The sequence below is a fragment of the Schistocerca cancellata genome, chromosome 2 (genome assembly GCF_023864275.1).
Source record: "Schistocerca cancellata isolate TAMUIC-IGC-003103 chromosome 2, iqSchCanc2.1, whole genome shotgun sequence".
NCBI classification, from domain to species: domain Eukaryota; kingdom Metazoa; phylum Arthropoda; class Insecta; order Orthoptera; family Acrididae; genus Schistocerca; species Schistocerca cancellata.
Genome location: NC_064627.1, coordinates 1,113,714,653 through 1,113,728,984, shown reverse-complemented (window position 1 = coordinate 1,113,728,984; position 14,332 = coordinate 1,113,714,653). Strand labels below are relative to the sequence as shown.

Below are 14,332 nucleotides of genomic sequence, written 5' to 3'. Positions count from 1 at the left end.
GACCCGCTTAGCGATTTTACATCGGACCAGAATTTTTTCGGGTTCTCCGTCAGCTCTTTAGCCAAGGTACATGACGGTGGTAGCTGTTGTGTGCTTCGCGCATAGATCTTTCCACAGACGCACGAATCTCTGGTAATCTTTTCCTGTCGTCTTTTGGGCGTCCTCTTCTGAACTGAAAGTGCTACATCCTTTGCTTCCTCAGCATTTTCCGGATTTAGTTACTAAACAACGGTGGATCTTTTTCGTCCTTAATCCACTCCAGGGCACGATTTACAATCTGTTTAAACTTGGCCACAATTCCTCTACGGCCATCATTCTGGACCTAAAAGTTGCAGTTCATTGTCTAAGTGAGATGCTAACAACTGCTTATCTACTCTTTCTAGCAGAAACACTCTCTTAGCCCTCTTGACTGATTTATTAACTTTCGGGACCCTAGCCGCTATGATGACATCTTGACACCAATCCCCGTCCCTGTACTAACGCCCTCGATAAGGTCCGGCCGGTTTTTAGCTAACAGGTCGAAGATACTTCAATTGCGTGTTGCCTGCCGAACTAGCTGCTCAAGACACTTTTCGGAAAACATGTTCAACAGTACTTCACAAGACTGTCTATCTGTACCCCCTCCGATGAATCCATACACGTCCCAGGAGTCTATACTCGGCAGGTTAAAGTCAACACAAAGTAGTATTGTATGATCTCGGCATTTATGCACAACTGACCATACACTTTTGAATGACTGTAGAACTGTCACATGGGAGTCGGTAAAAACATTCAACAATTAACACGGTTTCAGCTAGACCCTTGTCCGTCGCCGGTAGTTGAGTGGTCAGCGCGACAGAATGTCAATCGTCAGGGCCCGGGTTCGTTTCCCGGTTGGGTCGGAGATTTTTCTCCACTCAAGGGCTGGGAGTTGTGTTGTCCTAATCATCATCATTTCATCCACACCGACACAGCAAGAAGCCGATGTTGCGTCAAATCGAAAGACTTGAACCCGGCGAACGGTCTACCCGGCGGGAGGCCCTAGTCACACGGCATTTTTTTTTTACCTAGAACTGTTATGGGTGACCGGACAACTTAACTGTCACACTCAACTTCTTCCTCAGTGGAGACGTAATTTTTGTCAACTGCAATGCACATTCCCCCTCGTATGGCGTCTAATCTGTCTTTCCGATAAACATTCCAAGAGTCGCTAAATACCTCGTACCTTACTTTCCGAATGTTCCTCGTATATTTTGAGACAAAAGATTATCACCACTGTCCACCATACGACGATTGAGTGCCGCCTGGTGGCACCTGAAGCGGTAAGGGAAACATGTAAGTGGGACATAGACGAAAGGGAACCAGATGACCATGTGGGCTACAAATGGGGAACTCCACGGTCATAAAGACATATTTTTATGGCCCCCATGCTGGGAGAGAGCGTCTTGGAAACGGCGAAGCTGTCAGGCTGTTTGCGTGCTGCTATCGTTAGTGTCTCTGGAAAGTGGTTGAAAGGTGTTGAAACCACGAGTAGAAGACTAGATGTTGGGCGTTCACGCCTTACCACAGAACCTGGAGGTCGGAGGCCTGCCCGTTCTGTAAGACGAGGTAGGTGGCGATCTGTGACAGATGCAGCAACAGAGTAGCCTACGTTGCTGATGGAGGCACAAGTGTTTTGGAACACATCGTTGAACATGGTGCTCCGCAGCTAACCGCCTCTATGTGATCCCTTGTTAACCAAACGACATCGTCAATTACGATGGATTGAGCATGGGATCTTCGAGATTTACCGTGGATCAATGGAAGCGTGTCGCGTGGTGACGTTTCCTGTTACACGAGGTCGATGGTACTGATACGGATACTTCATCATACAGGCCTTCTAGCTGGAGCTGGTTGAAACTCGCACCGCACGACGGACACAGGCCGGTGGAGCAGTATTATGCTATGGGAGGGAGGGGGGGGAGGCACATTCTGCAGACCATCTTTGGTATCTGTGGTAATAATCGACGACACCATGATTGTGGGCTCCGTGAATATTATTGGGGACCACCTCCATCCCTTCATGTTTGACGTTTCCCCTGACCGCGGTGGCATCTTTCAGCAGGATAACTGTCCGTATCACAAGGCCAGAATCGTGCCAGAGCAGACTCAGGAGCGTGTCAGTGGCCTCATGTTGATGTCTCGGCACCAAATTCGCCCGATCTGAACCCGAGGGAACACATGTAGGATGCTATCGGACGCTCGCAAATCACCGTTCCGCAATTTACCGGAAGTTCGTGATCTGTGTGTAGCTATCTGGTGCCGTATACCTCCGGGAACATACCAAGAGGTTGTTGAATCCACAACATACAGAATCGCTGCAGCACTGCGTTTCATAGGTGGACCTGTGCACTTTAAGGAAGTGGTCATCACGTTTTGGCTCATTACTGTACGTGAACTTGATATATTTTTGTCGTTCCTTCATAATGTGTCCATCAAGTTGGCAGGAAATCGTGACGAAGATCTCACCTGACTGTGTTACCCCAGCTGGAAGAGCTGGGTTGCGTTTAAGTTAAGGGGACCACACCGTGGTTCAGGTCGAAAAAAATTGGTTTTCGGTTTTCATCATATTTCGATAGATTTAAGTACTCTGAAAAGGATTTTGATGAAAAAAAATTTTCGAGCACTTAAAGAGCATTTTCCTACCACGTGTGTTTATGTACCACGCCCACTTTTCTGTCACTCAAAAAAAAAAAATGGTTCAAATGGCTCTGAGCACTATGGGACTCAACATCTTAGGTCATAAGTCCCCTAGAACTTAGAACTACTTAAACCTAACTAACCTAAGGACATCACACACACCCATGCCCGAGGCAGGATTCGAACCTGCGACCGTAGCAGTCCCGCGGTTCCGGACTGCAGCGCCAGAACCGCTAGACCACCGCGGCCTGCTCTGTCACTCACTTTTCTACATTTTTTTAGATCTTTATATCCCTTACATTGCACGTTAGGGATTTTTTTTTTACTCCCGAGTGTGTTGGCTATCCTTGGAACGCAACTGTCGGTGTTCTTTTGTTACTGCTGTTTGTAAACAACGCGCTTTCAATCAAAAAAATGGTTCAAATGGTTCTGAGCACTATGGGACTCAACTTCTGAGGTCATCAGTCCCCTAGAACTTAGAACTACTTAAACCTAACTAACCTAAGGACATCACAGACATCCATGCCCGAGGCAGGATTCGAACCTGCGACAGTTACGGTCGCGCGGTTCCAGACTGTAGCACCTAGAACCGCTCGGCCACCCCAGCCGACTGCTTTCAATCACGCGGTTAGTTTTGCTCAAGTGTGATTGCGGGTAGTTGTTATAGAAAACTTGCAGGTATACTTTGGGCAGGAAATTAGGAGAAATAAAGAAAATCTGGAGGCAATGAAGAGAGATGTTTGGGCCATATTCTTCCATAAGTCCTCTACTGAAGATAAGCCATGTCATGGATTGTGCCCATCAGGAGAAAATTCGTGGTGCAAATACAATAGGGCTCAGGCAACTGGAGAATCTTATTCTCACCAGCATTCTCTTCCTGCTGCTGTTATTACAGCAATTAAACCTATTTTCAGAGACTTGGCTCATCCTGACCTTCTAAGGAAATGTCTGCATGGGCAGACACAGAACACAAATGAATGTTTCAACAGCATAATTTGGAACCGCCGTCCTAAAACTGTATTTGTAGGCATGCATACAGTGAAACTAGGAGTTCATGATGCTGTTATTACATTCAGTTGTGGTAATATTGGAAAGTGTTGGGTGCTGAAAAAGCTGGGAATTAATCAAAAAAATGTTCAAATGTGTATGAAATGTTATGGGAATTAACTGCTAAGGTCGTCAGTCCCTAAGCTTACACACTACTAAACCTATATTATCCTAAGGACAAACACACACACCCATGGCCGAGGGAGGACTCGAAACTCCGCCGGGACCAGCCGCACAGTCCATGACTGCAGCGCCTGAGACCGCTCGGCTAATCCCGCGCGGCACTAGGGAATTAATCCTGGTGAAAATATGATCACTGGGCTGCAACATTGCGATAAAATGAGGATAGCCGATGCAGACAGGTCTGCATTTAATATGGCCAAGAAAGCAAGACAAACATCCAGGAAGGTGAAAAAGAAGTTGGAAGACCTGCTAGAGGCCAAAGAAGGGCCATCATATGTAGCAGGACTTTCAGTACATATGCCCCATTATATCAGAAACTATCATAGATAAATGAAATTTTCAGAGACTCTGCATAACATAAAAAGCCACCTCTGGTACTACATTCATTAATATTCCCCCATCAGGAAGCTCAAAAAATATTTTCTGCAGAAAAAATTAATATTTTTTGTTAATAAATTTAAAAAAGTATTTCTTAAAAACTATAAAATTGCTAAAGTAGATTTTAGTACAGTTGACTCTATTAGCATCATGTACCACACAGTAAAAATATTAAGGCCCTGCATCAAATGGTTTTTTCAGAAATGGGTCAAATACTTGCCTAAATTAACATGGGTTAGATAGGCAGGGTGTGGTCCCCTTAAATACACTCTTTTTAATGCAGTTCGCCACTGAGTTCCACCCAAATTAAATTATGAATGATAAAAATTTAAGCTCCCATGGTAGGAAATATTAGAATTATTAAATTTACTGAGTTATTGTACCGTTGTCGAATGAATTTCCTTGACAAGCTCAGCGTCTTATCCTAGTCTGCGAAGAACATCTCTAGGGAAATTGTGACATCCGTTCACTGGTCACAGTGGCGGAGGTAAGGCGTTCGGTTAAAAAATTGTAAATTATGTGACATTTGGGTCCTTCATTAAATTACTATATTTGATTGTGTAACGATCTATAGCACAGCTAAGCACGTAACGTTCAAAAAATGTTTTATTTCATTAAAGTAAGGGAAAATACGCTATTGCGTTGGGACCAAGGAAGTTCGTATCATTGGAAATCAGTGTAAAAATTGCGCAGCATCGGAGTGTCTGGCACATCGACCACCCTTATGAACCTGAGCGCCCTCGAAACACCGCTGGAAAATATATTAACTTAAGGAAATTTCCAGTGAATATGTCGGTCTCGTCTCCTTTGTCAGAATGACCCATCTTGTTAGTATCTTCCTGCGCAGAGATACATTACGAATCCCTGTCCCTCTAAATACAAGTCTCTATCGACTGCAAACCTGCTGCGCACCTACTGAACGAACAATGGACTGCAAAGCACTTCTAGCTTCCCACACAAGCTACTGCTGACGAGCAGTATTTTCCGCTGCGGAGCCTTTGCTTGGCACAGGAACCGTTATTGACAGACGGAAAGATATTTCGGTTGGCAAAAAATCAGTTTTGCTCTACATGCACCTCTAAATACGAACGTAGCCTGCAAGACACAACGTGAGGCACAGCACTATCAGTTACACACCTCCGTATTCTATTGACGCGTTGAGTGATTAAAACATTCCTCTTATGCTTCTGTTTACGACATATTTTTTTCCTCACTGTCGTCCTTGTGTTATTCGTTTGCAGTGTTGATAATATGGTCTTAAGGTCTTCTATAAAACCATATGACTGCACTGTCCAGCGCTAAACTAATCGAAATTGCTCTCCGTAATTCTAAGTTCAAGGGAACTAAAAAAAAAATTGTAATAATTGAGAGCAAAATTTAAGTTAAAAATAGTGCTGTAATTTCAATAAGACGCGTATTTATTTTCAAAGGTAAGAACAATGTAACAACTAGAATAAAGTCCATTTCTGTGTTTTGTTATTATTTTTATTTATTTTTATATTTAAAGTGAAAGGCACTCACAAGTTTCCGAGAATACATAAGAAAACTTCAATATAATACATTTTTCCATGCTGAAGATACTGTGTATGTGTAATAAATGCTTCTCTACAAATCTTCTTAAAAACGAAATTATGTCTTTTCTTTCAAAGTTAGTGAGCTACTCCTTGCTGGCGGCAAATCATTCAATGCCCAGACCAACAAGGAAGACTTAGGGTTTTTTTTTAAGCACAAAACTTTCCACAGGTAAGTTTTGTCCTCTATTGTCTAAGCTATATCAGTAAGCATTCTTCAAGAAGTGGAAAATAACCTCACTCCTTTTTATAATACTTTCCAGCACTCTCTTTTTTCCGATTCAGGAATGTCGACAACTGGATGACGGAATTCAGAAACCTTTATTTTCAGCCTTCTTTTTCATTTTGCAATAGACAAGACAAATACATGTACTTCTTTGAAGTCACTTTTACCTAATTTCTGTACTGTGGTACGTTTACATTCTTTAGAAAACAAACGAGTGCCGCAAAGATTTGAATGACAAAACAGTGATCTGAAGAACTGACGAAATAATTCGAACTATCGCGTGTAAGATAGCTGATGACTACATATTATAGTGTTTGCGACACGACCTGTCATGACAATCATTTCGATTTATCGAGCGTACCGAAACACACAGGTTCTCCTCGATTTATTGAGGTTTTTACCGTGGATTTGACAAGTTTTATTTACTGAGGAAAAAAACAAAAAGGCGAATGTGCTCCTGTTTAAAAGAGTCTGACTGAAAAGTGGAAAGCCAGCTGCCTCATTCTTCCGTCCTAGGCATTTTAAAGAAATTTCCCAAAAATTTTGGAATGCGAACATATTCACGATTTTTTATGCTGAGAGAGAGAAGGAGACAGTGACTGTGGGAAGGAGACGAAAAAGTAATAAATACTGGATGACAGTAGACAACGGTTGCGGTATAGAAAGAGCGACGGGACAATGGCGGTATGAGAGAAAGACACAGTGACAGTAAAAAATAGTTGACAGTGACAGAACAGTGCTAGGAAAAGAGTGCAGAAGACTATGTCAGTGGGAGAGGAATGAACAAAAGGAGAAAGTGGAAGCGGCTGAAAGCCAGTGATAATGAGAGACAAAGTCAGTGACATTGATGTCGAGGAATGGAAATCCCATTCCTCCGTATGACTGATTCCACGGTTCCAATAAATACTGCATATATATTTTAAACAGATTTGAAGATTTCCAGAAGGCTTTCGACATCTTACCTCACAAGCGGCTTGTAATCAAATTGCGTGCTTATGGAATATCGTCTCAGTTATGCTATTCGATTCGTGATTTGTTGCCATAGAAGTCACAGTTCTTACAACGGAACCTCCCCATCCCACCCCCCTCAGATTTAGTTATAAGTTGGCACAGTGGATAGGCCTTGAAAAACTGAACACAGATCAATCGAGAAAACAGGAAGAAGTTGTGTGGAACAATGAAGAAAATAAGCAAAATATACAAACTGAGTAGTTCATGTGCAACATAGGCAACATCAAGGAACGAACGAACTAAAGAGCGCCGTGGTCCCGTGGTTAGCGTGAACATCTGCGGACTGAGAGGTCCTTAGTTCAAGTCCTCCCTCGAGCGAAAATTTCACTTTCTTTATTTTCGCAAAGTTATGATCTGCCCGTTCGTTCATTGGCGTCTCTATTCACTGTAATAAGTTCAGTGCCTGTGTTTTGCGACCGCACCGCAAAACCGTGCGATTAGACTAAAGGACGTGCCTCTCCAATGGGACCGAAAACATTTGACCGCAAGGTCATAGTTCAACCGATTACTCGACAGGTAAACACGTCTGATATATTCTATTCGACACTGGTGACGGCATGTGCGTCACATGACAGGAATATGTAGTCGACCCACCTAACGTGTACACTTGGCGAATGTGGAAAAAGATCCTTCTACCTCGCCCGATTTAGGTTTTCTTGTGGATGTGATAATCATTTCCAAAAAAGTGATGAAAACATAAGAGTTTGTCACATAAACTGAAAATAAAAAATTAAACTTTTCACTCGAGAGAAGACTTGAACCAAGGACCTCCCGTTCCGCAGCTGCTCACGCTAACCACGGGAACATGGCGCTCCTGATCTCGCGCTCTCCTTTTTGTTGCCTATATTGCACATGGACTACTCAGTTTGTATATTTTGCTTATTTTTTTCATAGTTCCACACAGCTTCTTCCTGTTTTCTCGATTGATCTGTGTTCAGTTTTTCAAGGCCTATCCACTGTGCCAACTTATAACTAAATCTGAAATCTGAGGGGGGTGCGATGGGGAGGTTCCCTTGTTAGTAACTGACGGAAAGTCATTGAGTAAAACAAAAGTGATTTCTTGCGTTCCCCAAGGTTGTCTACGTATATAAACGACTTAGGAGACAATCTGAGCAGCAGTCTTGCGTTCTTTGCACATGACTCTGTCGTTTACCGCCTAGTAAAGTCGTCAGAAGATCAAAACAAATGGCACAACGATTTAGAAATGATATATAAGAAACTGTCAGCCTCGGTTGCTGTAATGAAACCAACCTTTACCTAGGTTTCAGGCCAAGTAATTGAGCCTTCTCCAGAAGATAAAACTGATTCTATAATATGTCTACGAGGGCATGGTCTAGAAATAAAACTAAAACAGCCTGAATAGGCGTAGTCACATTTTAAATATGCGGTACATAGGTACAAAGTCACCACGTGAGCTCTCGAGGGCCACTAAGTCCTGGTGGTGACTAATACCTATGTACCGCATTTTTAAAATGTGACTACGGCTATTCAGGCTGTTTTAGTTTTAATTCTAGACCATGCCCTCGTAGACATATTATAGAATCAGGTTTATCTTCTGAAGAAGGCTCAATTGCTTGGGCTGAAACCTAGGTAAAGGTTGGTTTCGTTACCGCAATCGAGGCTGATAGTTTCTTATATATTAGATTATCACGGTAGCTGACTGGGCTGCAATGTTGAAAGCACAAAAATTTAGAAAATATCTCTGTATGGCTCGAAAATTGGCAATTGATCCCAAATAATGAAAAGTGTGAGGTCATCCACTCGAGTACCGAAAGAAATTCGTTAAACTTCGGTTACACGATAAATCAATCAAATGTAAAGGCCGTAAATTTAACTAAATATATAGAATTACTATTACGAACAACTTAAATTGGAGAGAACACATAGAAAATGTTATGGGAAAGGGGAACCAAAGACTGCGTTTTATTGGCGGAACACTTAGAAGATACAGATCTAGTAAAGAGACTGGCGACACTACGCTTTTCCTTCCTCTTTTGGACTGCTGCTGTGCGGTGCGGGATCCTTACCAGATAGGGTTAACGTAGTACATCGAGAAAGTTCAAAGAAGGGCAGCACGTTTTGTATTATCGTGAAACAGGGGAGAGAGTTTCACAGACATGATACAGGATTTGGGGTGGACATACTTAAAACAAAAACGTTTCCGGTTGCGGCGGGATCTTCTCACGAAATGTCTGTCACCAACTTTCTCTCCCAAATGCGAAAATATTTTGTCGATGCCGATGTCCACAGGCTGGAGTAGGGCGGTGGAGCAGGTGTGTTGTGTGACGCTGCCGCGAGTTGCCGCGCTTTCGGGGTTGGGCAGCATGTAATTGCGCTCGACTTGTTATGATAGTTTCTGACACGGTGTCGCGGACGGGAAGCATTAGCTGGCGCACATCAAGAGCCCGTTTCGCCTGGTGACCGTGTCGAGAAGAAGGCGCGCCAACATCCAGCTTCTGCAACAGCGACGGCCGACAATGAGTGACTGTCGCCACCTCCTCGACCGAGAACTTCAAACCTTCAATCAACCGACAAGGAAGACTGGAAGCACTTAAAGTTTTAGAACTGTATGGCAGACCTCACTTCTTCAAATTGTTCCATTTGCATAACTAAAATTACAGCAACTTAGCATGAACATTTGTTGCTCATTATCCCAATTGCATTACCAAGCAGGGTCCATTCCTTTTCCGGAATGAACCCGAGTGTCGTTGAAATTCAAACGCCAGCATTAAACTAATATCATTCCATTTCGCTGTCTTAATTTCAAAGTTCAGTTAAAGTATTCATAGCTGGTTACAATATTTAGATTACACAAGCACAAATTAAGAGTGCGAGTTTTGTTACCATATTTTAGCTTACCTGTGACTGCAGCTCAGCTTGATACGTACTAAATTTTACTATTGTTAATTGTTCCGAATCATTTAATTGAAGTTCAAAGTTAAATCTCTTATTTCTAAATTGCGTAGATTCAAGTAGCTTCTGAAGTGATTGTTGAGGTAGGCCAAGACTAACCTTATTTTACTGAGTTTCATAGTGCTTCAGAAACAAAGCTCACTATTAATTTCAGTCACTAAATTAACTTTCAATTTTCTGGTTTTACCAATTCTTTTGCTAAATTAAGTCTGAGTGTAGCGAAATTTATTACTTCTGACAAACAATCAGTTTTCACACACCAAGTGTAAACCTTCAGTTGCCACGTTTTTAGTGCTAATTATATGTGCAATAACCTTTCTTTTTCAGTTATTATAGTAGTTGTCCATAGGACTGGCGACCTAGCTACGTATAAGCGTAGTGTAGCCAGTCTCTTTACTACTTCTGTTGCATCTTCCATCTGTTCTGCCAATAAAACGCAGTCTTTGGTTCCCCTTTCTCACAACATTTCCTATGTGTTCTCTCCATTTTTCGTTGTTCTTAACTGTAATTCTAGATATTTAATTAAATTTACGACCTTTATATTTGATTGATTTATCGTGTAACCGAAGTGTAACGAATTTCTTCCAGCACTCCCGTGGATGACCTCACACTTTTCATTATTTAGGATCAATTGCCAATTTTCGAGCCATACAGATATATTTTCTAAATTTTAGTACTTTCAACATTGCAGCCCAGTCAGCAACCGTGATAATCTAATATGTAAGAAACTATCAGCCTCGACAGCGGTAATGAAACCAACCTTTAGCTAGGTTCCAGGCCAAGTAATTGAGCCTTCTTCAGAAGATAAACCTGATTCTATAATATGTCTACGAGGGCATGGTCTAGAAATAAAACTAAAACAGCCTGAATAGGCGTAGTCAGATTATAAAACTGGGGTACTTAGGTACTAAGTCACCACCTGAGCTCCCGAGGCTCACCCCACGGCGTCCATGGAGACGAGGCGCTTGTCGGAGCTTATGTAATTAACGCCAGTTAAGTGTTAACGTAACGACCACACATTTACTTTCTTTATTAACTGTACCCCTTTTCAAAATTAATTTCCACCAATTTCATTTGCATTTTTCCTTTCTTATGTAACCCTTTCCTCCCTCTTTACCGACAGATTAACTTCGGTGACGATTGCTTATCCCAAATTTCTATTAGGTGCACGCGGTTTAATTTTTCACTGTCATTAAGGTCGGTACTAACAACCCCGTGTGGGGTTGTTAGTACCCCCATCGGGCGCCTCCCCCGGTGGCGGATAGGGGAATGCCTCCTAGATATAGGTGGTACTGGGGAAATCAAATACCCAGGGCGGACCAAGAACTAACGAAATGTAGCGTCTGAACTCCTAGAGGAGCGGCTACAAACAGCGTCTGTTCTCCATGTTAGGAGCGGCTGAACACACACTCTGGAACTTACAATCCCAGTTTTAACCTCGGAATGGCCCAAAAAGCCATCTCCCCCCTGAATTTCAAACAACTATGCATGATGTCAATTTCTCTAGATAGAACTACTCCAGGAGGTAACCAATCCTCCGCCGCTAACAGCAGCACAATCAGGCCTAAGGATTCTGGAGAGCCTGAAGCACCATGTCGTTCAAGAAATTCAAAATCCCTTAAACTGAAGAAAAACAACGTACATTTCTTTGGAACCCTAAATATTAACTCGCTCTTGAAGCCGGGAAAACTGAAGCAGCTCACCAAAGTCATGAAGGTATATACACTCCTGGAAATTGAAATAAGAACACCGTGAATTCATTGTCCCAGGAAGGGTAAACTTTATTGACACATTCCTGGGGTCAGATACATCACATGATCACACTGACAGAACCACAGGCACATAGACACAGGCAACAGAGCATGCACAATGTCGGCACTAGTACAGTGTATATCCACCTTTCGCAGCAATGCAGGCTGCTATTCTCCCATGGAGACGATCGTAGAGATGCTGGATGTAGTCCTGTGGAACGGCTTGCCATGCCATTTCCACCTGGCGCCTCAGTTGGACCAGCGTTCGTGCTGGACGTGCAGACCGCGTGAGACGACGCTTCATCCAGTCCCAAACATGCTCAATGGGGGACAGATCCGGAGATCTTGCTGGCCAGGGTAGTTGACTTACACCTTCTAGAGCACGTTGGGTGGCACGGGATACATGCGGTCGTGCATTGTCCTGTTGGAACAGCAAGTTCCCTTGCCGGTCTAGGAATGGTAGAACGATGGGTTCGATGACGGTTTGGATGTACCGTACACTATTCAGTGTCCCCTCGACGATCACCAGTCGTGTACGGCCAGTGTAGGAGATCGCTCCCCACACCATGATGACGAGTGTTGGCCCTGTGTGCCTCGGTCGTATGCAGTCCTGATTGTGGCGCTCACCTGCACGGCGCCAAACACGCATACGACCATCATTGGCACCAAGGCAGAAGCGACTCTCATCGCTGAAGACGACACGTCTCCATTCGTCCCTCCATTCACGCCTGTCGCGACACCACTGGAGGCGGGCTGCACGATGTTGGGGCGTGAGCGGAAGACGGCCTAACGGTGTGCGGGACCGTAGCCCAGCTTCATGGAGACGGTTGCGAATGGTCCTCGCCGATACCCCAGGAGCAACAGTGTCCCTAATTTGCTGGGAAGTGGCGGTGCGGTCCCCTACGGTACTGCGTAGGATCCTACGGTCTTGGCGTGCATCCGTGCGTCGCTGCGGTCCGGTCCCAGGTCGACGGGCACGTGCACCTTCCGCCGACCACTGGCGACAACATCGATGTACTGTGGAGACCTCACGCCCCACGTGTTGAGCAATTCGGCGGTACGTCCACCCGGCCTCCCGCATGCCCACTATACGCCCTCGCTCAAAGTCCGTCAACTGCACATACGGTTCACGTCCACGCTGTCGCGGCATGCTACCAGTGTTAAAGACTGCGATGGAGCTCCGTATGCCACGGCAAACTGGCTGACACTGACGGCGGCGGTGCACAAATGCTGCGCAGCTAGCGCCATTCGACGGCCAACACCGCGGTTCCTGGTGTGTCCGCTGTGCCGTGCGTGTGATCATTGCTTGTACAGCCCTCTCGCAGTGTCCGGAGCAAGTATGGTGGGTCTGACACACCGGTGTCAATGTGTTCTTTTTTCCATTTCCAGGAGTGTAAAATCCAAATATGTGCGCTGCAGGAAACCAGATTTATAGATGAAGATTTAATGGATTATGAAGGATACAGGATATTTAAAGGAAAGAAAGGCTGAACCCATGTGGAAGAGGCCTTCCCCACCTTGGAACAGGCTTCATCGTGAAATCTAACTGGTTAAACTCAATAACCGACTTCCAGTCACCTAATGAACGCTTGTCTTTTCTCACATTTCGCGCCCTAAATAAAACCTATACACTTATTAATTGCCACGCACCCATTAACAATGACAATAAGAAAAACCCTCAGAAAGTAGATACATATTGGGAATCTCTAGACCACGAACTTTCTAAAATCCCAACATCAAATGTGAAAATACTGTTTGGGGACTTCAATGCACAAATAGGCCAAGAAAAAAAATACAAAAAAACAGTAGGAAACTACCCGGCTCACAAAAGGACAAACATAAATGGAGAAAGATTAATAGAACTATGCAAAGGTCATAACTTAAAATTAATGTCTACAAATTTCAAAAAACCTCCTAAGAAACAGAAAACATGGAAATCACCAAACACAAGTATTGGAGAGTTCCAGATAGATCACATAGCCATCACACACTATAATCAAAAAGTAATAATGAATGTAAGAGTTCGGAAAGGGGCAAATATTGTAACTGACCACTACTTATCGACAATCAAATTAAATTTCATACCACAAAGAAAGAAACAAATACAAAACAGGAAAACTCAAAAGATAGACGCAAACATCTTGAAAGAGAAAAGAGAAGAATTCTGTCAAAACATAGTTATATATTCGGATAAATGGGAAGATATAAAAGAAGGAATGATAACATCTGCTCAAGAAGTCGCAAAAATGAAAAAGAGAAAGAAACACGAATGGTGGGATGAGATATGTGAGGAAGCATTAGAACAAAGGATGAAGGCATGGAAGAAAAGGCACTCAACCAAAAGTGATAAGGACTACCTGGAGTTCAAACAGCAAAGATCTTCTACAGCAAAACTCATTAGATCAGTAAAAAGACTATTTGAAAAGAACCAACTTATACAAATGGATAAAGATTTTAAAAAAAACAATAACAGATCCTTTTACAGCACATTCAGATAGAAACTACAAAAATATGTAGCACCAAATCTGTGTTTTAAAGATACCAGTGGAAAACTGGCAATGAATAATGAAGAAAATTGTGAAATATTAGCAAAA

General features: G+C 43.2%; 1 protein-coding gene across 1 annotated transcript in view; it reads right to left on the bottom strand.

Annotated features, from left to right (window-relative positions):
- The window catches only part of LOC126163136 (uncharacterized), a 240,768-nt gene that overhangs the window by 98,849 nt on the left and 127,587 nt on the right, over nt 1-14,332 (bottom strand). The gene's annotated exons all lie outside the window — the stretch shown is intronic.